The following is a 27,344-nucleotide window of genomic DNA, read 5'->3' as shown; positions in this document are numbered from 1 at the left end:
ATCAGAGGTGGTATGCCTATGTATACCAGTCACTGGGAATATGAGATCCATAATAAATGGATGTGATGCAAGGCCTTTCTAAACAGAGTTGAAGGGAGCAGGCCCACCCCGGCTTCAGCTAGTGCAGAATGGTAGAGCCTTCCTATGGATAGGGGTCAGTCATAGGGAGCATATTATACTGTGCTTCATCAGTTACACTGGCTGTCTTCAAACATTCAGGGTCTGATTGATGGTGGTGGCTCTAGACATTCATAGTTCTTTCCCTGCGGTCCTATCCTTCTGCATCTGTCTTTCATCAAACCGGAAATATGCCGGGCCTTACCAGACAAAGTAAAGCACATGTAACCTGACATCTGTTTTCCAGTTGGTCCCAGAGGTCTTGATATTTTCCTGAACTGCTGCATTGTCAGAGAGAACCCAACAGTGCGATTGGGACCATGAAATGCAAAATAGGTTTTGAATGAAATAAAATCTTGTGAAGTCCCCATTGGGTAAGAGGGAGGGCAGTTTGTGAGAGCTGGGGAACATGATTTGTTTCTGCAGCGTTCCCTAACCTGGTGCCCCCCAGATGTGTTAGACTGTCACTTCCATCCTTCCCAGCCTGCATGGCAAATTATGCCTCTAATTTGCATAGATCAAGCTTTCCCAGGCCCAATGTGCACATACTTAAATATGTACATTTTTAATTAGCTCGTTTTTCATTAAAGAAAAAAACAACTCGGCAAAATGGTGGGCGCTCGAAGACAGGTCTGGGTGAGTGCGGGGACCATCAGGGAGGGGGCGAGCAGGGGCAAGCAAGGTCAGGGGCTTGGTGGGCGTGGTCCAGGGTGTGGATGGGTGGGAGCCTGACGGACTCCCAGACCCAGTCGGCCATCTACACCATCCCTATCCAAGACTCCTGGAAGGTAGCACATTGTGGAAAGCTGATTTTCAGGTCTAAAATTTAACTTGTCTTTTAAAATTATTATTATGTTTTTTAGTGTTGTGTTTAATATTTTACTATGTTTTTATTTAACTATGTTTGTTTTTTTATGTTTTGAAGTTTTCATAAACATCTTGGCTGGGCCTGGAAAGGTGGTATAGAAATGCGATAAATAACATACATAATGGGCGAAGGAAAGAACAAAAATGATGCTTCTGAAAGTAGGGATGTCTGTCCTTTGCAAATTTGGCCATGATGATGATGATGCCCAACAGGTTTCTGCTGCCCTCCTGGCTTGGCTTGCATTTGTGAGCAAAGCCGTGGTCTTTTCCCGAAATCCAGGAACTCTTTCAGTTTTTTTCTGTAAATAGAATGTTTCAGAAAAGGCAGCCGCAATTTGCATAGTTGCACAAATTAAGGCCATAATTCATGTAGTTTGTGCAAATTGCAGCCAGAATTTGTACAATTTGTGCAATTTACAGTCGGAGATTGTGAAAATTATTCAAATTACAAACAGGATTTGGGCAAAACATGCTAATTGCAACCACAACTTGTGCAATTTTCTATTTATGGGGAAAAAAACCCACACAGAAAAGCCACAAGCTGGACGAACTTGATGAAGAGTCAGGTCAGCTTATGGGGAAGTGAGCCAAAATACAGGTACTAAGCTGATGAACACTTGGCAAGCTCCACCCCCTGGACAGATTCCTCTGGCATCCCTATCTGAAAGTAGGTCAAGGACCAGTTGGGCCTTCTTGGCTTCTTCACATTGAGTTGGTCAACCTGTATTTAGGTAGCATGGCCTCAGACTGCAGGTGTGGACTCTTAGGACTTAATTCTTTCTCATTAAAAAAAACAACAACACAATTATTTATGTATCAATGTGTTTGGTGCTTCATATCACACCATCAGTGTTCATGGTGCTTTAGAGAAGACAAGAGGATGGACCTCTTCCCCAAGAAGCATACAATCTAAAATTCAGCCCTCTCGCCTAGCTTTCTCAATGGCATGTTAGTTTACTACATGCAAACACGTTGTCTGTGTCTTTGGAGATAAAGTTTCTATCATGTAAGCCCACAACTGCAGTCTGAATTGGTAAAGCTCAAATTTAGGTTTACAGCCTCCGTGAGGCACAGTTTCAGTCTGTCAGGGACAGGGTGTCAGGGTTCCCCTTATGACCTCGAACCCCTGAGCAACTTCTTAAGGATCTCTTGTCCCCTTAAGAGTCTCACTTTCCTTCTTTTATGTTCCCCTTCCCAGTAGTGTGGGGTTTAGACTGTAGGCATGGGGTGACTGATATTCTAGACAAAAGGTTTAACCACAACAGTTTACTGGTAAATTGAAGCAAGCCAATCACAACCAAAGGTGATTACACAAAACAGCTGAGTGATCCAAAAGGCATTAAGAGAGAATACAAGTTGCAAAATGTAAGTTCCTTTACCCTAACTATAGTTAGACTTCTCCAGGCTTCTCCTTTCTCCTTTCTGCTTCCAGACTCTGGTCTCTCTGACTCTGTTGTTACTGGCTCCCTTTCTCTCTTTACATACCCTCCTCTCTCAAAACTGAAAGTATTGTTTCAAACCTGAGGAAATGAAACTTGACTGGAGAAATGAAACTGGAACTTACCTGGTGAAATGAAACTATTCTTCTCAGGGATACCCCCTCCCAACAACAACAACAACAACAACAACAACAACAACAACCAGGCCTCTAAGCCTGACCTTTTTTCCTTGCCTCCGTAGGCCTCAAACCTTCACACATGGCCAGCACAGAGTTGGCCAGTTGGCTTATTTTTGTTTCAGGCACAACAACACCATGTGTAGGGCCAGTGTCAAGGGCCATGATGGTTGAACACCCACGATGGCCCAGCAGGAGATCCATTACTTCAAGAGCGCCCACACCACTGGCCCACCTCTTCTTCCTCATTGTTGCTTCCTCTTCATCTGGCCTCTCCATGGGAATAGTAACAAGAGCAAGGGGAAGGGTGGGACAGGAAGATCTAGACCCCTCAGAGCTAGATGTATCCAGGGAACAGGCCACCTCAGAGGATTCCATGGCTGCCCAAGATGGTAATGGGTCTTTCGAAGAGATGGCTTCAGATAAATGGGCAACTAAAAAGATCAAGGGGCTGGAGCTTCTCCCCTATGACAGAAAGTTAAAACAGCTGGGATTGTTTAGCTTGGAAAAAACGAGGGTCAGGGGAGACATGATAGAGGTCTACAAAATTATGCATTGGGTAGAGAATGTGGATAGGGAGACTGTTTTCTCCCTCTCTCAAAATACCAGAACCCAATGGGTCATCCAATAAAGCTGATTGGTGGGAGATTCAGGACAGATAAAAGGAAGGACTTCTTAACACAGCGCATAGTTAAACTATGGAATTCTTTACCACAGGATGTAGTGATGGCCACCAATGTGGATGGCTTTAAAAGGGGGTTGGACAAATTCCTGGAGGAAAAGGCTATCGATGGCTACTAGTCTTGATGGCTATGTGCTACCTCCAGTACCAGAGACAGTGAGCCTGTGTACACCAGTTGCTGGGGAACATGGGTGGGAGGGTGCTGTTGTGCTCATGCCCTGCATGTGGGTTCCTGGTTGACAGCTGGTTGGCCACTGTGTGAACAGAATGCTGGACTAGATGGACCCTTGGTCTGATTCGAGAAAAGGAGTCCAAGATGGGTGGGAGCTTTTAAAAAAGGAAATTCTAAAGGCATAATTACTAACAATTCCAACAAGAAGAAAAGGTGGAAGACCACAGAAGAAGCCAACGTGGCTTTACAAAAAAGCTTAGAGATAACCTGGAAACAAAAAAGCACACAGATGGGAAGTGGAAGGAAGGACAAGCTACAAAAGAAGAGTACAGGCAGGTAGCACAGAATTGCAGGGATGGCATCAGGATGGATAAAGCTGAGAATGAGCTGAGGTTAGCAAGGGATGCTAAAAGCAACAAAAAGGTTTTTTTCAGCTACATGCATAGTAAAGGACAGAGGAAAGAAATGGTTGTTCAGCTATTAAATAAGGATGGCAAAATGATAACAGATGGCAAGGACAAGGCAGAAGTGCTCAATTCCTACTTTGGCTCAGTCTTCTCCCAAAAGAGGGTCTATGAGCCCCTTGGCAAAGGTGAAGTACAGGCTGAAGGGGCAGGATTGCAGCTTGAGATCGATAAGCATATCGTCGAACACCTAATGACTTTGAATGAGTTCACATCTCCAGGGCCAGATGAACTGCACCCTAGGAACTGGCATAAGAACTCTCAGAACCGCTGCCTATTCTCTTTGAGAAATCATGGAGGACAGGTGAAGTGCCAGATGACTGGAGGAGGGCTAATGTTGTCCCTATCTTCAAAAAGGGTAAAAAGGAGGAACCTGGGAACTACAGACCAGTCAGTCTGACATCACTCCCTGGGAAAATTCTGGAGCAGATGATAAAGCAATCCATTTGTCAGCACCTTGAAAACAATGCAGTGATTACTCAAAGCCAACATGGATTTGTTAGGGATGTACGAAACCACTTACCTGTTTATAAGTGGCATCCGCGGTGTGGCGGGGAGGTGCTCTGTACCTCCCCCCGGAATCCTCCCCGGCCACCTCTGCTCCATGGCGACTCTGAGGAGCTGCCAGCTGGATGCATCCGCAGCTGGACATCTGCGGATGCAAATGGCAGCTGGTGTAGTGGCTGTCATTTGTGGCCACATCCCAAAAATAGCTGAAGCTGCCTCCGCCGGAGCTGCTGCTGCTGCCGGAACCACAGCCAAGTAGGCTCTGTTTCGCAGGTCTTTCACAGGGCGGTGGGGCGGGTTGCTCCGTTCCGCCACGGATTATGGGGGGGGGGTGTGAATTCACTGGAATTCAGCCTCCCTGGGATCCATGGCAGAATTCTCTGACATCCCTAGGATTTGTCAAGAACAAATCCTGCCAGACGAATCTGATCTCATTTTTCTGATCAAGTAACCTCCCTTGTGGACTGTGGGAATGCTGTAGACATAATATGCCTCGACTTCAACAAAGCTTTTGACAAAGTGCCCCATGATATCCTGATAAGCAAGCTAGCTCAACATGGGCTAGATGAAACAACTCTCAGGTGGATCCACAGTTGGCTACAGAATTGGACTCAAAGAGTGCTTATGCATAGGATCTTCTCAAAGTGGGGAGAGGTAATGAGTGGGGTACCTCAGGGCTTAGTCCTGGGCCCAGTGCTCTTCAACATTTTTATTAATGACTTGGAGGAGGAGGTGCAGGGAATGCTGATCAAATTTGCAAATGACACAAAATTGGGTGGGATAGCTAATACTTTGGAAGACAGAAACAAAATTCAAAGTGATCTTGATAGATTGGAGCACTGGGCAGAAAACAACAGAATGAAATTTAATAGGGATAAATGCCAAGTTCTGCTCCTAGGAAAAAGAAACCAAATGCACAGTTACAAGATGGGGGATACGTGGCTTAACAACACTACAAGTGAGAAGGATCTCGGAATTGTTGTTGTTCACAAGCTGAATATGAGCCAGCAATGTTATATGGCTGCAAAAAAGGCAAATGCCATTTGGGGCTGCATTAATAGAAACATAGCTTCCACACCCACGTGAAGTACTAGTTCCCCCCTACTCAGCACTGGTTAGGCCTCATCTGGAGTACTGTGTCCAGTGCTGGGCACCACACTTTAAGAAGGATGCAGACAAGCTGGAGAGAGTTCAGAGGAGGGCAACAAAGATGATCAGGAGACTGGAAGCAAAACCCTATGAAGAGGGACTGAAAGAACTGGGCATGTTTAGCCTTGAGAAGAGAAGGCTGAGGGGAGATAGGATAGCGCTCTTCAAGTACTTGAAAGGTTGTCACAGAGAGGAAGGCCAGGATCTCTCCTCCATCATCCCAGAGTGCAGGACACGTAATAATGGGCTCAAGTGACAGGAAGCCAGATTCCGGCTGAACATCAGGAAAAACTTCCTGACTGTTAGAGCAATATGATATTGGAACCAATTACCTGGGGAGGTGGTGGGCTCTCCCACACTGGAGGCATTCAAGATGAGGCTGGACAGCCATCTGTCAGGGATGCTCTGACTTGGATTCCTGCATTAAGCAGGGGGTTGGACTCAATGGCCTTGTAGGCCCCTTCCAATCCTACTATTCTATGATTCTGTGATCCAACATGGCTCTTCTAATATGATGGGGGGGGGGCTCATCCCTGCTCTCCCTCTCATTTGATTCTAACCATGCAGGGATTATCTGTGGAATAGGGATCTGGGAATCAGAAAACCCCTGGCTTGCCGAAGTTCTCCAAATTCCATCTCAAAGCTCATTCTGACTTGAATCCATATCAGATTTCAAGCTGTGTTGTTGTTGTTGTTTTCCTTTTGCATGAAAATCCATGCATATTGTCATGCATATTTTCCAAACGTACACATCAGTTGTGCACATCTTTCAAATGTATGTGTTCATCTTCCATTGATTAAAGCACATTTGTGCACATTTTTCAAGAATATGCACTTCTTCATGAGCATTTTTTCAAATGTACGCAAGCTGTTGAACCCGCCTTTTGATCCATGAATCACACTCAGGCTCAGAAATGTACAGACCACCTCCAAGGATGAAACCCTGTCAAGGTGGTGTACAAGATACATACCATACAAAAGTGATACAATAAAGATCAGAAAATGCATATTCATAAAAAAAAATCAAGAACAGGTTCTTGAAAAAAAATACAGCATATATTCATTTATTTCAGGATTATCTCCCTAACACAGTGGGTTAGCTCTACACCAGGCAGAACATGTGATCCATTGAACTTAACCCAGGCCACCATCAATTAATTGTGGCCTAGTTTCCTGCTCTAGAGAGGAAGTAAAATTCAAAGTTTCATCAAGCACTTTGCAGAATATTCATGGCTGATGGTTTGTGTTTGTGGGGGATGAGGGCAGGGATGGCAGAGAATTCCTCCATGGATCTCGGTGAGGCCGAATGCCAGTGCATACGGCCCCCCGAACACCATGTCAGAACGGCCTGCCACCCCCCTCCCCCCCGCAGATCCCCCCCAGGACGAGACTTACCTGGGGCGGATCTTCTGGGTGGCGGCGGCTCCGGTGGCGGCGGCGGCTGGTCTTCCGACCGGCTGCCGCCACCGCCATTTCCAGTGTAAAAAAAAAGAAAAAAAGACATGATAGGCTATGTAAAGATTTACATAGCCTATCACGTCTGACTTTAAAAAAACAAACAAATGCTAAGACGGCGAAAATAAGGGGGAACGCAAATAGCGTCCGTTACGCTATTTGCGTCCCCCTTATTTTCGCCGTCTTAGTCTACGTAAATATTTATGTAGACTAAGATGGGCTAAAATAAGGAACGCAAATGGTGGCGGACGTAGCTGCCGCCATTTGCGTACGCGCATTTTTGGGTTTTTTTTTTTAAGTCAGATGTGATAAGCTACGTAAAGATTTATGTAGCTTATCACGGCTGACTACAGGGACACAAACGGCGGCGGCTACGGCCACCGCCATTTGCATCCCTGCTAGCCAGAGCGCCTCCCCCCCAGCAGAACCCGGCAGAGACAGGTAAGGGCAATTTCGTACATTCCTAGATGAGGGTTGAACTCCACATCACCTGAAGGGTAGCAGATAGAAGTCTGTTCCACTCCATGCATAATTTTCTAAACCCCTGTCATGTCCTTTTATAAACCTCTACCATATCAGTGTTGTGTTTTTATTGGTGCTATTAAAAATTAAATGATTTAAAACTAGGGGAGGTGGGCAGGTTTCAAATCAATATCATTATACTGGTTCTGTATGTTTAATCCATTTAATTAATAGCTTAATCAAGTAAAGCGTTAATTGATTGTCAGGTGTCAGATTTAATTGGTACAGTTTCCTTGCTTATGATTTTGGGGCAATTTCGATTCTGATGGGCAAGTGTAATAAAGCATGAAAAAAGAAAATGTGAAAACTGGATTTTGCCTGTCTAAAAACTGAGTGGTAGCTGTCGTAATTGTATTTATTAAAATGGCACTGCATCATACCTTCTAATCATTCATCTCCATCCATCTCTCACAAAGACACCTGCACTGAGGTTTGGTAATCGCCAAGTTTATTTACAGTAGGGTTGCCAATAGATTTGAAAAATGGTGAGTTGATTAATCATCTGCCCTTTTAACTGGTGAGTCAATTAATGAGTGAAAACATTTTAATCAGTTAATGAGTTAAAATGAAGATAATTGATCAATTTAACATTATTTAGTCAGTTGACAGCCCTACATTTCACAAGTTATGTTAAAATGTGACTCCAAGATAGAGACAGATGGGGCTGGGAAGAGGGGTGGGGGAGAGGATTGTGAAGGATACAGAGCTATCAGTCATGACACGTGGGCACAATGCTGTATCTGCATTGGAGGAGGGCTTCAAAATTCTCCCTCCTCAGTTAGAAGGCTCAGTGGAGGCTGTCTTCTCAGTGGATGGCTCCTTTAGAGTTCTGGCTGGTTCTGACTGAAACCCTGAGTGGATTCACCACCCCACTGACATTGGAGCTACCAGCCTGCACTGTGAAGTCTGCCCACAGTGATTGGATGGGTGGATCCTGGCTGGTGGGAGAACAAAAGAATGGGTAAGTGCCTGAATATCAGAGATGCAGAACTTCAGGGCCAGTTACCAAATTCAGGTTGCCTGGGGCCCCGATCTGACCTTACATGGCTCCCCAGATGGTCACTCCCTTCTCCTGGCCCCACCACTTTCCCCTGGCCCCACCGCCTTCCCCACCCCTGCCCCCTTTCCCCTGGCCCCACCCTTTCCCCTGACCATGGATCATCCTGGCTGTTGTGCAGTCCCCCTCCCATTGTAAAAGGTTGAAGTGCCTCCCCTAAGGCTAAGTTAACAGCAGTAACATCTAAGACTTGCTGCTATTTTTGATGTTTGGGGCCCCATCCCTTTTGCCCTGCCTCCTTTTACCTTCAGCCCCACCTGCCACCACTGCAATGAAGCCATAGAGACCTTCTCCAAAATGGATTTAGGCTCTTGGGATGAAAGAGGTTCTTCACCCCTGCTGCATACGGATATGTCTCTCTCTCCATCCTCCTTTTCCAGCTATTCCGTTCCCCTTCTTATGTGCCTTGCATTTTTTCCTCTCAAATTTAGGGATGGGGGAGAATTTCTCGCCGAAACTTCGGGGGGCCGAGTGCCAACGCATTCGGTCCTCCGAAGGTTGTTCGGGGAGAAATTCTCCGCCCCCCTGCCCCCCCTGGGATGGGACTTACCTTTCACGAATGTCCCTCCCGGCGGCGGGTCCCGGCGGTGGTTCGGCAGGTCTTCGTCAGGGGTGGGGGCGGCAGCCGGTCTTTCGACCGGCTGCCGCTGCCGCCATTACCAGAAAAGTTAAAAAAAGAAAAAAACGCCCCTGTGATAGTCTACGTAATGATTAACGTAGCCTATCACGGCTAGATTTGTAAAGTCAGCCATGATAGGCTACGTTAATCGTCACGTAGCCTATCACGGGTGACTTAAAAAAAAACAAAAACAGCTCGTACGGCTAATGGCGGCCCCTATAGGGAGCCGCCATTCGCGTTCCTTATTTGGTCCCTGTAGTCTACATAAAGATTTACGTAGACTACGGCAAAAATAAGGGCAACGCAAATAGCGTTACCCCAGGTCTGCCAATATCTTCTTCTTCTGCATGGCTGTTGTTGTTTTGGTTAGATAGCTGGTGGCACTTGGAGAACTGAATCAGAGTCAGAAGAGAGAATGGATTTATGTACCCTTCATGTTTGTGGGAGGTATGCCAAGGCGGCAGATGTTCAGAGGAGATATGCTGGGTGGGAGAAAAATGACAGATGAGAGCTGTTGCCTTCATGGTCTGTTTCTGGGTTGTCTGGAAACATCTGGCTGCTAGCCACTTCGTGAAAATTGGATGCTAGGGTAGATGTGCATTTTTCTCCCTCTCTCAAAATGCTAGAACCTGGGGTCATCCCATCAAGTTGTTTGGTGGGAGATTCAGGACAGATAAAAGGAAGGACTTATTCACACAATGTATAGTTGAACTATGGAATTCACTACCACAGGATGTAGTGATAGCCACCAATTTGGATGGCCACCAGTTTGGATGGCTTTAAAAGGGGGTTGGATAAATTGCTGGAGGAAAAGGCTATCAATGTCTACTAGTCTTGATGGCTATGTGCTACCTCCAGAAGCAGAGGCAGTGAGCCTATGTACAGCAGTTGCTGGGGAACATGGGTGGGAGGGTGCTGTTGCTCTCATGCCCTGCTTGTGGGTTCCTGGTCAACAGCTGGTTGGTCACTGAATGCATTCCAAAAGAATGCTGGACTAGATGGACCCTTGGTCTGATCCAGAAGGGCTCTTCTTATGTTATTCTGTTCTTATGGAACTCTGATAAGAACATAGCAACATAACATACTGGATCAGAACAAAGCCCTAATTAGTCCAGCATTCTTCTCTCACAGTGGCCAATCAGATGCCTATGGCACCCTTCCCCAACTTGGAGCACTCTGGATGCATTGGACTACCAGCTGTAAATGATGGAAGTTGCAGTCCAAGACATCTAGAGGAGTCCAGGTTGCTGAAGGATGGCATGAGCTGCTCCAGCAGGGCTCTCCTTATGTTCTTAGGGACTTGATACCTTCTTTATCCAGTAAGTACACTCTGTTTACTTTAGAATAAAATCTCCCTCATCCATGATTTGATTGTGGATGAGGGGGCTGACCTGGTATGTATTACTGAGATCTGGGTGGGGGAACTGGGAGGGGTTACTCTCTCCCAGCTGTGCCCTCCTGGGTACTCAGTGCAGCACCAACCCCGACTCAAGGGTTGAGGAGCAGGGGTTGTCGTGGTCTAAAGGAATTCAAGCCCTCTGCCTAGGCTTTCTGTTCATTCGAGTGCAGATCTTGAATGCTTGTACCTTGTGTTGGGTACCTGGGTCAGATTAGGGATTCTGTTGGGGTACCGCCCACCCTGCTGCCCATCAGACTCCCTGCCTGAGCTGATGGAGGTGGTGTCGGACTTGGTGTTGAGGACCCCTAGGATGATGGTCCTGGGGGATCTCAACTTCCATGCCAAGGCTGCTGTATCCAGGGTGGCTCAGGACTTCATGGCCACCATGACAACCATGGGGCTGTCCCAACATGTCATCAGCCCAACGCATATAAAAGGACACACGCTTGATCTGGTTTTCTCGACTGGGCAGGAGGATGGTGATCTGAAAGTGGAGGAATTAACATCTGTCCCTTTGTCATGGTCAGATCACTTCCTGCAGAGGTTTAGACTCCTGGCAGCCTTTCCCCTCTGCAAGGGTGGGGGACCTATTAAAATGGTCCGCCCCCGGAGATTAATGGATTCCGAAGGAATCCAGAGGGCTCTGGGGGATTTTCCTGCTGGTATGGCTGGTGCTCCTGTCAAAGCCCAGGTCGCTCTGTGGAATGCAGAGATGACTGGGGCAGTTGACACAATCACACCCAAGCACCCTCTCCCTCTGAGCAAAGCCCAGTAAGCTCCTTGGTATAAACCTGAGCTGAGGGCAATGAAGCAAGAGGGGAGACGGCTAGAACGCAAGTGGAGGAAAACACGTGCTGAGTCTGCCCTAACACAGGTAAGAGCTTACTATTAGGGAAGGTGGAGAAGTCCACCATGGATTTCAGTGAGGCATATTGCACTGGCATTTGACCCCCCGAAATCCATGGCGGAATGGCCTGCCCCCCCGCAGATTCCCCCCAGGACGAAGCTTACCAGGGGCAGACGTTCCGGACGGTGGTGGCTTTGGCGGCGGCTCCGGAGGTGGCGGGGACTGGTCTTTCAACCGGCTGCTGCGGCCACCATTTGCATCCTGGTCTTTGCCATGATAGGCTACGCAAGTCTTTATGTAGCCTATCACAGCAAGCCAAGCAAAAAACCACCAAAAAAGGCGTACGCAAATGGCAGTGGCTACGGCAGCCACCATTTGCGTTCCCTATTTTTCGCCATTTTATCCTACGTAAATATTTACATAGGCTATTATGGCAAAAAAAGGGGGAATGCAAATAGCGTAGTGGGCGCTATTTGCGTTCCTTTTCCCCCCGCCACTTTAGCCTATGTAAATATTTACATAAGCTATTACGGCAAAAAAAAGGAACGCAAATAGCATCCACTACGCTATTTGCGTTCCCCTTTTTTCCCGCTGTAATACCCTATGTAAATATTTCTGTAGGATAAAATGGCAAAAAATAGGGAACGCAAGTGGCAGCTGTTTTTTTTTTTTTTCCCCAGCTGTGATAGGCTATGTAAATACTTATGTAGCCTATCACAGCAGTCTGGCCGGACGCAAATGGCGGCTGCTACGGCGGCTGCCATTTGCATCTGCAGCAGCCCGTCCGCGGCCTGAAGTCTGGCTGTGGATGGCCCTGGCCGGCTGCTCGGCGGAGCTGCTGCGGAGCGGAGCTCGCCTGGCAGGATTCCGGGGTGGAGGACCGGATCGCCTCCCCCCCGTCGAGGATTCTGGGGGGAGGGATGGAGCGCCTCTCCCCCACCGCGAATCAATTCCGCGAAAAGGTAAGTGACTTTCATACATCCCTACTCACTATTGATCCTAGTCTGTGGTGGTGAGGGTGGCAAAGAGACAGTTCTCTTCAACCAGCATTGCATCTTCTAAGTGTCATCCAGCGGAGCTTTTCTGAGTGGTTCGTGGCCTGTTACATTCTGAGCCAGGAAGAGAGACTGTGTAACCCTCGGTTGCATGCTGTGACGAGTTTGCATGGCACTTTGAAGATAAAGTTGCTCAGATTCGTCATGAATTGGACACCATGATTAATGCAGTTCTGTTGGTATCAGTGCACTACCAATAATTGTCACGTAGCCTATCATGGGTGACTTTGGAAAAAAAAAAGCGCGTACGCAAATGGCGGCGGCCCATGGGCGCCGCCATTTGCGTTCCTTATTTTGGCACGTCTAGTCTACGTAAAGATTTACATAGACTACGGCGAAAATAAGGGAACACTATTTGCGTTGCCCTTATTTTCGCTGTAGTCTATGTAAATCTTTACGTAGACTAGACGTGCCAAACTGAGGAACACAAATGGCGGCGCCCATGGGCCACCACCATTTGCGTATGCGCTTTTTTTTTTCCCAAAGTCACCGTGACGATTTACGTAGCCTATCACGGCTGACTTTGGAAATCTAGCTGTGATAGGCTACGTAAATCGTCACGTAGCCTATCACGGGTGGTTTTTTTTTTTTTACTTTTTTATTTTGTAATGGCGGCGGCGGCAGCCGGTCGGGAGACCGGCCACCGCCCCCACCCTCGACGAAACGCCGCCGAAACGCTGCCGGGACCCACCGCCGAGAGGGACATTCGCTGAAGGTAAGTCCCATCCCGGGGGGGCAGGGGGCTGGCGGAGAATTTCCCCAACACTTTTGGGGGGCCAAATGCCTCGGCGCTTGGCCTCCCGAAGATTCATGGAGAAATTCTCCGCCATCCCTATATTGGATGAGTTTCAGTTATTGAGGCCTGAGGATGTGGACAAGGTGCTTGGCCAAGTCCAATCGACCACTTGTGTGCTTGACCCTTCATGGCTTATTAAATCAAACTAGGAGGGGATGTCTGACTGGGTCCAGGACGTTATAAATTCCTCCTTGAGAGAGGGAGTGCTGCCAGCCACTTTAAAAGAGGCAGTAATCAGACCACTCCTGAAAAAGCCTAACCTGGACCCAGAGGATGTTAACAATTATAGGCCAGTGGCCAACATCCCCTTCCTGGGCAAGGTGCTTGAGCAGATGGTTGCAGGACAGCTCCAGGCACTCTTCAATGGGATGGATTATCTAGAACCATTTCAATCAGGCTTCAGACCTGGTTTTGGAACGGAAACTGCCTTGGTCGCCCTGTGGGATGACCTCCGCCCGGAGAGGGACAGGGGAGTGCGACTATCTCGTAGGGGATACTTTTCTCCAAGACGTTATCCACAGCTGCCTTGCCCCCCTTTTAATTCCAGGGGGTAGTTGAAAAAGCTGTTTGAGAAAGCTCCCACGGAGAACCTGCGGGAAGCTGCCAGAGCAACATTGGTTCCAACCAGCAATGTAAAGCATTTAAATTCAGTCTAAAAATGAAAGAGATGTACTGCAAAATTTTAAATCCCCATATATTTCCACTTTATTTAAACAGTTTTAATTTTGTTTCAGCATTAGTCCAAAGTAGGGATATTAGAGAAATCTGGTTAGGGGTGGAGCTCGATGAACTTTTGTCAGCTCAGGTGCCATAGACTCTGTTCTGTCTTCCACCTCCTGGCCTGATTCAGTGCTCAACTCCAGAATACTTTACACTACAACAGAGAACAATATATTCATCTCTTCTGAGCTACTGTGAGGATTGCAGCAAAGGTCAGGGGGAACGTTAAATTCTGAGGGGGTAGGGTGGCAGACGAAGTCAGCATCCCTCCCCCTAATAAAACACTGCCAGCGCTGTATCCCTCCAGTCCCTGGTGCCACTACACCACTGGCTGACTGGGAGACAATGGATTGGGTCCAGACTTAGTCAAGCTTAGAGGTTTGTTGTTGTTGTTGTTCAGTCGTTCAGTCGTGTCCGACTCTTCGTGACCCCATGGACCATAGCACGCCAGGCCTTCCTGTCCTGTGCTCTCTCCCGGAGCGTGCTCAAGTTCATATTCATTGCATCCGTGATGCTATCTAGCCATCTCATCCTCTGCCGTCCCCTTCTCCTTTTGCCTTCAGTCTTTCCCAGCATCAGGGTCTTTTCCAGGGAGTTTTCTCTTCGCATTAGGTGGCCAAAATATTGGAGCTTCAGCTTCAGTATCTGTCCTTCCAATGAGCACTCAGGGTTGATTTCCTTTAGGATGGACTGATTTGACCTCCTTGCAGTCCAGGGGACTCGTAAGAGTCTTCTCCAGCACCACAGTTCGAAAGCATCAGTTCTTCGGCGCTCAGCCTTCCTTATAGTCCAGCTCTCACAGCCATACATTACTACTGGGAAAACCATAGCTTTGATTAGACGGACCTTTGTCGGCAAGGTGATGTCTCTGCTTCTTACTATGCTGTCTAGGTTGGCCATAGCTTTCCTCCCAAGGAGCAAGCATCTTTGAATTTCATGGCTACAGTCACCGTCTGCGGTGATCTTGGAGCCCAAGAAAGTAAAATCTGTCACTGCTTCCATTTCTTCCCCTTCTATATGCCAGGAAGTGATGGGGCCAGATGCCATGATCTTAGTTTTGTTAATGTTGAGTTTCAAACCAGCTTTTGCACTCTCCTCTTTCACCCTCAACAAGAGGCTCTTGAGATCCTCTTCGCTTTCTGCCATTAGGGTGGTATCGTCTGCATATCGGAGGTTGTTGATAATTCTCCCGGCAATCTTAATTCCGACCTCTGATTCATCCAACCCGGCATTTCTCATGATATATTCTGCATATAAGTTAAATAAGCAGGGTGACAATATGCAGCCTTGTCATACTCCTTTCCCAATTTTGAACCAATCGGTTGTTCCATGTCTGGTTCTTACTGTTGCTTCTTGACCCTCGTACAGGTTTCTCAGGAGACAGGTAAGGTGGTCTGGTACTCCCATCACTTTAAGAATTTGCCACCGTTTGTTGTGATCCACACAAAGTCTTTAGTGTAGTCAATGAAGCAGAAATAGACGTTTTTCTGGAATTCTCTTGCTTTCTCCATGATGCAGCGAATGTTGGCAATTTGATCTCTAGTTCCTCTGCCTCTTCTAAACCCAGCTTGTACTTCCGGTAGTTCTCGGTTCGCATACTGCTGAAGCCTAGCTTGTAGGATTTTGAGCATCACCTTGCTGGCATGTGAAATGAGAGCAATGGTGCGGTAGTTTGAACACTCTTTGGCGTTGCCCTTCTTTGGAATTGGAATGTAAACTGACCTTTTCCAGTCTTGTGGCTACTGTTGAGTGTTCCAGATCTGTTGGCATATTGAATGCAGCACTTTAACAGCATCATCTTTTAGGATTTTAAATAGCTCGGCTGGAATACTGTCATCTCCGCTAGCTTTGTTGTTACTAATGCTTCCTAAGGCCCACTTGACTTCACTCTCGAGGATGTCCGGCTCAAGTTCAGTGACTGCACTATCATGGCTATCAGGGACATTCAGATCTTTCCTGTATAGTTCTTCTGTGTATTCTTGCCACCTCTTCTTAATCTCATCTGCTTCTGTTAGGTCCCTGCCTTCTTTGTCCTTTATCATGCCCGTCTTTGCACAAAACGTTCCCTTGAGATCTCCAATTTTCTTGAAGAGATCTCTAGTCTTTCCCATTCTGTTGTTTTCCTTGATTTCTTTGCATTGTTCATTTAAGAAGGCCTTCTTGTCTCTCCTTGCTATTCTCTGGAACTCTGCATTCAGTTGGCTATATCTTCCCCTTTCTCCCTTGCTTTTCGCTTCCCTTCTTTCGTGAGCTACTTGTAAAGCCTCATCAGACAGCCACTTGGCTTTCTTGCATTTCTTTTTCTTTGGGATGGATTGAGTTGCTGCCTCCTGAACAATGTTACGGACCTCCGTCCATAGTTCCTCAGGCACTCTGTCTATCAGGTCTAATCCCTGAAATCTATTCCTCACCTCCACTGTATATTCAGAAGGGATATGATTTAGGTCATACCTGAACGGTTTAGTGGTTTTCCCGACGTTCTTCAATTTAAGCCAAAATTTTGCAAGAAGCAGCTCATGATCTGAGCCACAGTCAGCTCCAGGTCTTGTTTTTACTGACTGTATGGAGCTTCTCCATCTTTGGCTGCAAAGGACATAATCAATCTGATTTCGATATTGACCATCTGGTGATGTCCATGTGTAGAGTCGCCTCTTGTGCTGTTGGAAAAGAGTGTTTGCTATGATCAGCATGTTCTCTTGGCAAAACTCTATTAGCTTTTGTCCTGCTTCATTTTGTACACCAAGGCCATGCCTGCCTGTTATCCCGGTGATTTCTTGACTTCCTACTTTAGCATTCCAATCCCCTATGATGAAGAGGACATCTTTTTTTGGTGTTAGTTCTAGAAGGTGTTGTAGGTCTTCATAGAACCGATCAACCTCAGCTTCTTCGGCCTCAGTGGTTGGGGCATAGACTTGAATTACTGTGATGTTGAATGGTTTGCCTTGGATTCGTACTGAGATCATTCTATCATTTTTAAGATTGTACCCCAGTACTGCTTTTCCCACCCTTTTGTTGACGATGAGTGCTACTCCATTTCTTCTAAGGGATTCTTGCCCACAATAGTAGATATGATGGTCACCTGAATTAAATTCACCCATGCCTGTCCATTTGAGTTCGCTGATTCCCAAGATGTCGATGTTCAATCTTGCCATCTCATGCTTGACCACCTCCAGCTTACCTTGATTCATTGATCTGACATTCCAGGTTCCTAAACAATATTGTTCTTTACAGCATCGGATTTTCTTTTCACCACCAGACACATCCACAGCTGAGTGTCCTTTCGGCTTTGGCCCAGCCGCTTCACTCTTTCTGGCGCTACTTGGAAATACCCTCTGCTCTTCCCCAGTAGCATATTGGACACCTTCCGACCTGAGGGGCTCATCTTCCGGCGTCATATCTTTTAGCCTTGTGATACGTTCCATGGGGTTTTAGAAGCTTAGAGGAGACCCACTTAAATCAATGGGAATTAAGTTAGTCATTATGATTAAATGGATGAAGACTCATTGGTTTCAATGGGTCTGCTCTAAACGTGACTACACAAACCCCCTGGAAGTGGCAAGTGAGGAGGCCTGAGAAAGAAGCCTAGCTGTGGTCATGAATCCTGCACAAACAGACCTAGGGCCACTAGACAGCAGCTAGATGGCCATAGGATATCGTGTTATCCGGGAACTGACCTCGAAGCCCACGCTCGGAGGTCAGTTCCCGGAGAACTGACCTCCCCCCACTTCTGCGCTACCTCCAAGGCAGCATGGAACAGCCCAATCCTCTATGCTCACAAGAGGAGCATGGAGCAGCTGGGCAGGGGCGTGGCTGGGGGTGTTCCAGGGCAGGGAGGGTGGAAGTGCCTGTATGACACATCAATTGTCATACCCCGCTCCATCCTCCCGCAGCTAGACAGCTGCAATCGGCTGTCTAGCTGATAATGCAGGGCAGGAAAAACATGGAGAGGACGGTCCCCTCTGTGCTTCTCCTGCCCTGCTTTGGAGAGGCGGTCTCCTCTGAGTTTGGAGGCGGCAGCCTATCTGGATAGGATTGAGCCCCCAGGCATCCTTATTTATTTTACTGGCAGGCAAATGTACGGAAAAGGGAGCTACCATTTGTTTAATTACACCCATCAGAATTTTGACACATAATATGAGAAAATAACTTTTCTCTCTTTCTCTCTTGCCCAAGGATGCAGATATTGAATTATTAATAATACAGATGACTCCCTTGACTGTTGTTTTATTTCAGCACTTTTGCTATAATTATCAAATTTCTTTCAGGGTTTTGTTGCTATTGTTTTTTAACCCAACATGAATACATAAAAAGATAAACCCTCAGCTTCACTGTGTTCTAAGCAAATATAACTTTATAAATGGCACCATCATAAATACTAATTATAAGCAAAAAGTTTAATCTTACTGACACATTGGCTAGAAAATAACTAACTAACTAACTAACTAACTAACTAAAACATTAGTTTGGATGGGATATATTTTACATAAAGGCAATGGTATAATGAGAAGCCAAAAACACCAGTTTTCTATTTGCCTGCCCCCAAATACAAGAAGTAATTTATACTCTGTCATATATCTATTATGCATACTTTAAAAATGCAGTATTAACTCATGTGCTAATGTCCGGATGTGCTCATTTACTAATGTGTAGTACCAAGACACAAAACACTCAATACACAGCTCTAGTAAAGGACTTCGACAATAGGGATAGGCAGAAAAGGGATTTTCACGATCTCCCAGATTCATAGAATCATAGAATTATAGAATAGCCAGGTTGGAAGGGGCCTATAAGACCATCAAGTCCAACCCCTGCTCAATGCAGGAATCCAGGTCAAAGCATCCCTGACAGATGGCTGTCCAGCCTCATCTTGAATGCCTCCATTGTGGGAGAGCCCACTACCTCCCGAGGTAATTGCTTTCATTATTGTATTGCTCTAACAGTCAGGAAACTTTTCCTGATGTTCAGCCGGAATCTGGCTTCCTGTCACTTGAGCGCATTATTCTCCAAACATCAGCTTGAAGCTAGGGATATATGAGAAATTCATTTCAGTTTGGTTTTGATTAGGATTTTACCCAATTTAAACATTCTGGATAGAACATGGACTCAGATGTAGGGACGCTGGAGAAATCCGTGGGTGAGGGGAGGTAAAGTTTGCTGAAATTTCAGCAGCTCAGCACCACCAGAATATGGATTGCTAACCCGGAAGCTGGCCTGACCCGATCTGTATGAGTCAGGCCAGCTGGCGGATTTCAATTTTTCCCCCTCTAAAAATGCCATGTATGCAAACTGCAACTGCAATTTGCCTAATTTGCATAACTGTGCAATAATTGCATAATTTTGACTGTGATTTGCCTAATTTGTGGCTGTAAATTGCTTAATTTGGCAATTTATGGTCATAATTTCTACAAATTGCACAAATTATGGCTGAAATTTGTGCAAATTATGCAAATTGTGGCTGCCATTTGCAGAAATGGCAATTACAAAAACAAAATGAGAAAATTCATAGTTCCTGGAGAAAAGCCCGTGGCTTGGCTCGCAAATGCAAGCTAAGCTGGGGTCTCTGGGGAAATCTGTCGAGCCCGCAAAGGGTCAGATTTCCCCACATTGGCCATCCCTACTCAGACACAATCTGCAGTCCAAGTTCTTAGATTTCTGAGCTTGCAGTTTGATTTGTGGACCAAGAAAAAAATGCATTCAACACAGGGATGTACGGACGTTCCACCACGGATCTCGGGGAGGCCGAATGCTAGCGCATTCGGCCCCCTGAAAACGGTGGCGGAATGGCCCCCCATGTCTTAGTCTACGTCTTTTGGCATGTCTTAGTCTTTTGGCATGTCTTAGTCTACGTAAACATTTACATAGACTAAGGTGGCAAAAATAAGGGGAACGCAAATAGCGTAGCATCTACGCTATTTGCGTTCCCCTTATTTTCGCCGTAGTCTACGTAAATGATTACGTAGACTACACGTGCCAAAATAAGGAATGCAAATGGCGGCGCCCATGGGCGCCGCCATTTGCGTACACGTGGTTGTTGTTTTTCCTACTCAGCCGTGATAGGCTACGTAAGCATTTACGTAGCCTATCACGGTATTTTTTGAAAATCTAGCCGTGATAGGCTACGTAAATCTTTACGTAGCCTATCACGTTTTTGTGTGTGTGGTTTTTTTTTTTTACTGGAAATGGTGGTGGCGGCAGCTGGGCGGAAGACCGGCTGCCGCAGCCACCACACAGCCACCGCACAGCTGCCGAACCTCTGCTGGAGCTGCCGCCGCCGCCAGGCCGTGCTGGCATTCGGCCTCCCCAAGATTCGTGGCAAAATTCTCTGACATCCCTACTCCTATTTCATAGGATAAAACAGGGCTGTCGTGTTCCATAATAATATATGCTTTAAGAAATATCAACAACTTCTGAGGGATGATTTAAGAAATGTTAACAATATTTGAGAACATCTGAGGACCTGCAAGATCTGTTTGAGAGAAACATGACTTTGCCGAGGAGAAGAAAGGAGCTGGCATGTCCTGCCCCCACACCCCCTGTGTCAAAAGTTTGGAGAACAGAAGATATAGGGGAATTATTTTATCTGATAAAGACTTTATCTTTGCAATTTTTGGAGCAAGCCAAAAGGTTGGATTTAATCCAAAATTCCATCACTGCCTTGCAAGGAGCTGTAGATTGAATTGATGCATCATGGCAAAAAATGGAGATGAAAATTAATGAGCTTGAAGACCGAGTGGCAGGAAATGAGACTGACACAAATTTGTTTTAAAAATGCCTGTGATAGAATTTCTCAACTGGAGGCCATCACGCGAAGACACAATGTACGTATTATTTAGATTAAAAATCTATCTAATGATGTAAAATTGCCTATTTTTGTGGATAAACTTTTACATGAGATACTCCCTATCCCATCTGATTATTGATATTGAGCAGGCATTTCGTGTGCCAAATGCTAAAGGGACTGACTACACGATTGTAGTCCAATTTGCAAAAGTCTCCACAAAGAATTATATCCTGTGTTTGGCAAGAGAGGGTGAAAGCCTTTCCTGGAAACAAGATAAAGTTATGTTATTTCCAGACTACATCAAAGAGGTGGGGAATTAAAGAAGGCAATTTATGAAAGCAAAAAATATGGCAAAACAAATGAACATACAATATTACTTAAAATATCCTGCTACACTTCGTATTATGTCTGAAGGTCAGATGAAGAAGTTTCTAAATCATGAAATGGCGGAGGCATGGCTGAACATAAAAATGAGTGAGAATCCTGTTGCAACCCCATGAACTGGAATCTTTAAACAGCTTTGTTAACTGTTTGTGTTTAGTAGGGATGCACGAAAGTCACTTACCTGGTCTCGCAGCTTGCTTCGCGGTGGGGGGGAGGCGCTTCGCTGCTCCCCCCCGAAGTTCAGGCTGGGGGGAGAGGCTTCCCTCCTCACCCGGCTGAAATTCAGGCCAGGGGGGAGGCTTCCCGCCTCGCCCGGCCGAAATTCAGGCTGGGGAGAAGCACCCTGTCTCCCCGGCCGCGAACTTCAAAAGAAAAAAAAAACACGTCCCTGTGATAGGCTACGTAACGATTAATGTAGCCTATCACGGCTAGATTTGCAAAGTCAGCCGTGATAGGCTATGTTAATCATCACGTAGCCTATCACGGGTGACTTTGAAAAAAAAAAAAAGCGCGTACACAAATGGCGGCCCCCATAGGGAGCCGCCATTCGTGTTCCTTATTTGGTCCCTGTAGTCTACGTAAAGATTTACATAGACTACAGGGACCAAATAAGGAATGCGAATGGAAGCTCTCTATGGGGGCCACCATTAGCCGTATGCGCTTTTTTTTTTAAGTCACCCGTGATAGGCTACGTGATGATTAACGTAGCCTATCACGGCTAGATTTGCAAAGTCAGCCGTGATAGGCTATGTTAATCATCACGTAGCCTATCATGGGTGACTTTGAAAAAAAAAAGCGTGTACGCAAATGGCGGCCCCCATAGGGAGCCGCCATTCGCGTTCCTTATTTGGTCCCTGTAGTCTACGTAAAGATTTACGTAGACTACAGGGACCAAATAAGGAATGCAAATGGCGGCTCTCTATGGGGGCTGCCATTCGCCGTATGCGCTTTTTTTTTTTAAGTCACCCGTGATAGGCTACGTGATGATTAACGTAGTCTCTCATGGCTGACTTTGCAAATCTAGCCATGATAGGCTACGTTAATCGTTACGTAGCCTTTCACAGGGGCGTTTTTTTTTTTTTACTTTGCTTGTAATGGCAGCGTTGGCAGCTGGTCAAAAGACCGGCTGCCGCCCCCGCCCCTGATGAAGACCTGCCGAACCGCCGCCAGGACCCGCCACCGGGAGGGACATTTGTGAAAGGTAAGTCCCATCCCGGGGGGGTGGGGGGGTGAGAATTTCTCCCTGAACAACCTTTGGAGGACCGAATGCATTTGCACTCGGCCCCCCCGAAGTTTGGGGGAGAAATTCTCCCCCATCCCTTGTGTTTAGTCTACATGATCCAGGCTAGCTCAGAAGATAAATGATTATACATATATTCGTTTACTCTAGGGATGGTGGAGAATTTCTCCACGAATCTTCGGGAGGCCGAGCGCCGAGGCATTTGGCCCCCCAAAAGTGTTGGGGAAATTCTCCGCCGGCCCCCCGCCCCCCACGGGATGGGACTTACCTTCAGCAAATGTCCCTCTTGGTGGCGGGTTCCGGTGGCATTTCGGCAGCATTTCGGCGGGGGCGGTGGAGAATCCCGACCAGCTGCCGCCACCACCATTACAAAATAAAAAAGTAAACAAAAAACAAAAAACACACACCCGTGATAGGTTAGGTGACGATTTACGTAGTCTATCATGGCTAGATTATCAAAGTCAGCAGTGATAGGCTATGTAAATCGTCACGTAGCCTATCATGGGTGACTTTGGGGTAAAAAAAAAAAGTGCGTACGCAAATGGCAGCGGCCCATGGGTGCCGCCATTTGCGTTCCTTATTTTGGCACGTCTAGTCTACATAAAGATTTACGTAGAATACGGCGAAAATAAGGGCAACACAAATAGCGTTCCCTTATTTTCGCCATAGTGTATGTAAATCTTTACGTAGACTAGACGTGCCAAAATAAGGAACGCAAATGGCGGCGCCCATAGGCCGTCGCCATTTGCGTACGCGCTTTTTCCCCCCCAAAGTCACCCATGATAGGCTACGTGACGATTAACGTACCCTATCACGGCTGACTTTGGAAATCTAGCCGTGATAGGCTACGTTAATCGTTACGTAGCCTATCACGGGGGGGAGGTTACTTTTTCTTTCACGGCCGGGGACACGGGGCACTTCTCCCCAGCCTGAATTTCGGCCGGGCGAGGCGGGGCCCCTCCCCCCCTCACCTGAACTTCGGTGGGAGAAGCGAAGTGCCTCCCCCCCACCGCGAAAAAAGCTGCGGGACAAAGTATGTCCCTTTCGTACATCCCTAGTTTACTCTCTTTCATCTTTTGTTTATTCTTGCTTTTCTTTATATTTTTTATTTCAGAATAGATAATATATCCAGTAGAAAATATATTACTGAGTGTTGAAGGTTTATATTAAGGTTTATATTATATCCCTCTTGCACATGTATACCTCATAGGACATACAATGTCAGTGGTTGCGATATTTTGGCTAATATGGATTCAAATGTGGGATATAACACTAGAAAAGTGGGATACAGTATGCCTAATATGCCCCAATAGTTATCAGTGCACTACCAATAAAAAGCTGTAGATCTAGCCTGGATTTCATATTGATACTAAATACTCTTATCTATCAACTGTCAAATATTGTCGGATATCAAATATCAAATCTGTAAGGGGCACATACAGATGTCAAATATTATGGTGGGGTAATGATAGTTAACATATAATGGCTCCTTGCCATGGGGATAAGGCGAGCTCCTTATATCCTATCATTTCCCCCAGTATTATCCAATGATACTTTTTTCAACAATGATCTCCTTCGATGTGCCATTCATGCACTTGACCTAATTACTCATCAAAGTAAATGAATTCCACCAGCACCAGGCCAGGTAATCAAGATATCCTGGTGATCCCAGGTCCAACTCTTGGGATGGTGCTCACTTTTTCTCCATCAGCATGGCCTACAGGAACCATTTGGAAAAAGAAACCAAAAGGCCATGAGCAATAGGGATGGTAGAGTCAGTGAGGTTCAAGCTCACTGAGATACTCTCATTTTCACCTCTGAGCTCAGTTTGTTTTGTTCCCTTTCCCAAACATGAGCTTTTTCTCCTTTTTGAACCCCCAAATTGCACATTTTGGTACACATTTTGTCAAGTGTGCACCCAAAATGTGCACTCCCCCCATAGAATAAAGCATGAAAATATTTTTAAAGAAAATTAACACCTTTTGAATGCAATCACAAGTTCAGGAACTTGCAAGCTTTTCTAGAAAAGTGGGCTTCCATTTATGTGCATGCTCAGGGTTGTGAATAGGGCAAATTCAAAGTAAAACCAAACCCTAATGAAATTCTCATGCATCCCTCACAAACAGCAACCATCTTTCTTCAACCTGCAAGATTGATGGCCCACCATCAACTCATACAATCCAAACTCGAATGTACAAAAGTAACACTGCTGTAATATATGTGTAGGGTGAACATGTCTATGTTGAGCAAATATAAACCATATTGCGTGGTCACTGGACTCTCTGGCCAGGTGGGGAGGAGGTTATTTGGTCTGCTTAAGAGGATGCAAGCTGACTTAAGTCACACTAATTTTATAGTCCGTGTTGTCTCTGTTAGGAGCGCCCTTGCTGCCTTCTGAAATCCTCAAGTAGCCAGAATCAACACATAGATGATAGGCCTCTTTTCCAAGGCTTTATTTACATTCAACCTAATGACGCTTGCAGATGCTAATTGCAGGAGCCTAATGAGGGAAACTTAAGAGAGCTGCCTACTTGGGGTTTCTAGCCTTAGTGAATCAGTTGATCTCCATTTGGAGGTAAAGGTGGGAAGCCTCTGAACTTAAGGGCTAGGAGGCGAAATTCCACCCCTTTCCTGTGGGGCATCAAGGCACAGCTGTTGACGTTGTGCCAAGCGGGCTGAGCACCTCTTCTCAGTGCCCTCCATCTCCCGCCTGTCCCTTTGCTAGCGCCTAGCATCCCAAAGCTCCAGTTGTCCCTCCCCCTGCTTGCCAGGGTCACTACCACTCTCAGGAATGTGAGCAGGGAGGGGCTCTTCCCCCAGCCACGCCTCTGAACAGCGTACAGGTTCCTCTCTCACAGTTTCTATCTCTTCCTCAGAATCAGAACTGCTTTGGAGCTCTATGAGCTCTGATCCAACCCTGACAGTCTCCTCCCATCTCCATCTACTACTACTATTACTACTACTTTTCATTTCTCTCCGACAGAGCCTTCTGCACCCATTACATCCTACTCCTGACTGTATACAATTGATTCTCTCCATGCCTTCTCTTCTCATTTCTTTTTTTGGGGGGGGAGCTTTGTGCTCCTCCCATATGCCGCTCACCCCAAATTTTTCACCCTCCATCCACATGCCACCCTCCTCCATCAACCTCCACACCCAACCCCCTAACCTGGATCATTGGTGCAAAGTTTCCTGGTGATAAAATAGCAGGGACAGCGCTCTAGGACACAAGACAGAAGTATTCCCCCTGCTCAAGAGACAAGGCAGTTGGACATCCAAAATATGAGCTCACCTAGATCGTTCCGCTGTTGGGGAAGAGAGAAAAAGTAAACCGTTCAAAGTCAGCTAGTGCAGGATTCCTCAGATATCAAATACTCAGTGAGGTACTTTCATATGCTGTTCGAGTTCCGATGGCTTCAGAACAGACAAGTGAGACTGTGATGGGCTATCACTGACGTCACTGGAACAACATGAGACGCTGAAGAGTAACCAATAGGCGAGGGAAGTACCTATGTCCTGCCCGGACCAGACAGTAATGAAATGTGTGTCCCTAGCAATCAGAAAGGAGTTAAACTCCTGACAGCTTATGCAATAGAGCAAATCCACAGTCACCTTTGAAGCTAAGTGACACAGGCATAATTCATGTCATGCAAAATAGGTCTTGCGTAACCACTAGGCTGCATTTTATCATTTGCAAAGTTCACCCCAGAACGGGAATGGAAATAAGCAAACAGCGAAGGCTCTCGAACTAAACCAACATTTTTTTTTTTTCCCCCTGAGATGCGGGGGGATTTTTGACTGGAATGCTCAAGGTATTTCACCCACGCATAGCAAGCATTAAGGAGGTTAAAGTGAAGATGGAGTAATTCAGACAAGAGTATCAGCTCACCGGGGATTTAGCTTTTATGTTTCTATTTCATGGGGTGACAACTTGAAAATGTCGAGTGGGTCTTTTTGGAGATCTTCAAAGGCTGCTTGCTTCTGCTAATCTAATTCTTTGGCTGAGCCATTAATTTTGACAGAGAGAATTGGGAGGGGAGTCCCCCTCCCTATCTTGTAACAAACTCTGGAAGCACGAAGCATCTACTTGATGTGATTAAAACGAGCTCCTGTCTTGATGGACACAGCTGAGGAATCTGGATAAATGCTAATATGGTGATTTCCATATTCCAGTGCTTTGGCTTCCTTATCAGCTTCCATTACTGCTGATTTTGGCAAGAGAATCGAGCGGAAGGAAAGTGGAATATTAGCACTGGAGGCACATTAGTGCATTGCCAGTGTACTGAGAACTAGCTAGGGATGTCAGAGAATTCCGCGACAGATCTCGGTGAGGCCGAATGCCAGTGCATTCGGCTCCCCGAAATCCATCGCGGAACGAATCCCCCACCCCCACCCCATGAAAGGCACGCAGGATGAAGTCCCCACCGCCCCCACCTCATGAAAGGCACACAAAATGGAGCACTTACCTGCTCCCGTCCGGGCTGCTTTGCGAATGGCGTCCATCCTGCGGCCGCCATTTGCTTCCTCCTCTTCAAGCCATGATAGGCTACATAAATACTTACATAGCCTATCATGGCTAACGCAGTGATGCCATTTGCATCCCTGCAGAGGCCGTGATAAGCTACGTAAGTATTTACGTAGCCTATCATGGCGGGGGGGGGAACCCCAGCGTATGCAAAAGGCGGCGGCTACCACCATTTGCGTACACTGGGTCCCCCCCCCGCTGTGATCAGCTATGTAAGTATTTATGTAGCCCATCATGGCAGGGGGAGCTACGCAAATACTTACGTAGCCTATCACAGCAGGGGGAAAAAAACCCAGCGTATGCAAATGGCAGTAGCCACCGCCATTTGCGTACGCTGGGGTTTTTCCCCCTGCCGTGATAGGCTACACAAA

General features: G+C 46.4%; 1 long non-coding RNA gene across 1 annotated transcript; it reads right to left on the bottom strand.

Moving 5' to 3' along the window:
* Positions 1 to 7,984: 7,984 nt before the first annotated feature.
* LOC146349350 (uncharacterized) lies at positions 7,985 to 25,875 on the bottom strand. Its single transcript, XR_014788795.1, has 3 exons — positions 25,741 to 25,875; positions 22,717 to 22,799; positions 7,985 to 8,488 (listed from the first exon to the last, which is right to left on the bottom strand). It is a non-coding gene; the product is annotated as an uncharacterized LOC146349350 (long non-coding RNA).
* Positions 25,876 to 27,344: the final 1,469 nt, after the last annotated feature.

Source organism: Heloderma suspectum, chromosome 3 (assembly GCF_057233095.1).
Source record: "Heloderma suspectum isolate Gila_16-S chromosome 3, 16-S_ref, whole genome shotgun sequence".
Taxonomy (NCBI): domain Eukaryota; kingdom Metazoa; phylum Chordata; class Lepidosauria; order Squamata; family Helodermatidae; genus Heloderma; species Heloderma suspectum.
Note: the sequence above shows the minus strand (reverse complement) of the source record. Positions and strands in the feature narration are given on the sequence as shown.